The sequence below is a fragment of the Gekko japonicus genome, unplaced genomic scaffold (genome assembly GCF_001447785.1).
Source record: "Gekko japonicus isolate JY-2015 unplaced genomic scaffold, Gekko_japonicus_V1.1 scaffold798, whole genome shotgun sequence".
In the NCBI taxonomy this organism is placed as follows: domain Eukaryota; kingdom Metazoa; phylum Chordata; class Lepidosauria; order Squamata; family Gekkonidae; genus Gekko; species Gekko japonicus.
The window spans coordinates 285,851-288,175 of NW_015168072.1; positions in this window are offsets into that span (position 1 = coordinate 285,851).

The window sequence follows — 2,325 nt, forward strand, 5'->3', positions numbered from 1 at the left end:
AGAGGGGGAAAGGAGCGCTTCTCTCCCCCCCCCCAACCATCCAAATGCACGGGGCGACCCTTCCTCAAGAAAGAGGGTAGAGTCCCATTCTCAGCTCTGCGTTCGCTTTTGCTGATGTTATTTTTAAAAACTCTCCCCTCCGGATTTGCCCCCTTTGTTGTCCTTAACCTTGTCTTATAAATGAATATATTTGACAAAGCGAGGACCACCCAGCGTTGGGCACTGGGCAGGGTCCCCTCTCGGTCTTCTGCAAATCGCTGTCAATAAACATCGCTTTGCTCTCCCCCACTCCCCTTTCAGGTCTGTAAAATGGGAATAATGGCGACAACCCGGGAAGAGGAGACAGGTCTTGCACGTGGAAGACGGCGGTCATATTTCGATTGCAAAGGGGTGGGGGCGGGGGACACACGGAGGAACAAAAAACAGAAGTCCAGTAGCACCAGCTCAGGCTGGATTTTATTTTATTTATTTATTTTGTTAGTCTTTCAGGAGCCACAGGACTTTTGATCATATTTTGGACTAAATATGAAAAACCACTGTTTCAGGGGGATTTTTTTGTTTGTTTGTTAATGGGGGTCCGTTTTGTCTCAAGATAAAAGGCAACCACCGGCTTCCCAAGGCTGTTTTCAACACCCTTTTCTTGAAATCAGAAGGGCTTTAGATCCAGGGAAATGTGCCTAAATCAGGTGTAAATTTCCCACTTCAATTGGTACCTGTTTCTGCTTCTCCTCCCTCCTCCCCCTTCCCGGTCTCCGTTTTCCCTTTTGTATCATATTGCCTAGGCCCGTCTCTTCAATGGGTACTTTTCTCGAGTACATTGTCCAAAAAAAGGAGGTGTAGGTGCCAGAGAGGGAGGGGGGGAGGGAGAGAGAGAGTCAGCCTGGCAGAAGGAAAGATCCCCAGAGTGAGCGGAAGGATTTTCTGGGATCTCAAATGACTGCGTCTGTCGGCTGAGGACGGGAGAGCATAATTTAAACAGGATTATCCGTGTGACAACTTCTCCCTGAACAAAAATAAATAAAGCAAAAGACAGAAGTTTGGTGTCTCGGGTTTGAGGGCAACCGATAAGCTCCCACGGACCAAACTTCTGTTACTAGAATAATCGACCAGGAGTGGCATAATCTTATTTCAGCAGATGACTTTTTTGGCACGTCTGTTGCTGAAGGGGGACTAACCTCACGGAACCAAAAGCACCGGAATCCAGGCGGTTCAGGAGATACACTTTGGCCCGTCCAAAATCTGCTCTCCCTTCTACAAAAGCTTTCTGTCCTTCCTTCCTTGCTTGTCGTAGAAAAATAAGTAGATATAGGTAGGTTAAGACGTGTCCCAAAAAGGTTGCATCTCTTGGAAGTAGGTTGTGTTCTGGCTTGTGAATCAACTTGGGAAAGGGAAAGAGAGCGGTAAGTTGAGCAAAGTGGAATTTTCTTCCACTGCCCACCAATTAAGACCCGAGACGTTTTGCCTCTGATACCAGCTGACCCAGTTTAATCGGGGATTTGTCAAAACAAGGTTTTCCGGGGCTCTTTGGTGTGGTTTGGTAAAGGCGAGCCGATTTTACCCCCGCGAAGCACAAATTGAAAACTTCCTGCGATATGAAATTTACAACAGACAATATTGGGGGTGGAAGGAAAGGCGAGATGGGAGAAGCGGTAAATCTGCACGCTTGTAACAACTCAGTATAACCAGCAGAGCTCGCTTCAGACCTATCCACCGCAGCCAACCGGCGGTTCTTTCCCAGGCTTTCTGGCAGGGGCTTCTGGTGGAGGTCCGCCCTACCCCACAAAGCTTTGCCCTACTGACCCGCCTGAGAACCCGCCCTGCCTGGGGGGGGGGAGAGCCCCCTTCGTCTAGCTCCCCAGCCCTGAAAGGAGAATTGGGGCGGGGGCGGGGGGAGAGGTGAAGACAGTTATAGCAGGAGGGAAGGCACGTAATAAAGGAGAAAGAATTCTCCCGGGTCGAAAAGTTATTCCGGTCATTCGAGAAATCACCGCTGTATACTAAACCCCAGTTAGAATTCGAGCTGGGAACGGAAAGAAAGAAAGAAAGAAAGAAAGAAAGAAAGAAAGAAAGAAAGAAAGAAAGAAAGAAAGAAAGAAAGAAAGAAAGAAAGAAAGAAAGAAAGAAAGAAAGAAATCCCTGAGTAGGTTCTGCCGTCTGGGGAGGTGAACGCTTTCCTGGGCGGATTGGATAGCAAGCCATTATAGATTCAAGGGTCAAAAAGGCGAGGGTCAAAAGTTTAGGCTGTGCGAAACCCGGTCTTGCGTTTGTGCCTGACGGACTGGATGTCAGCGCTAAAGAGGACAGGAGGGAGGGCGGCGGGCGGGC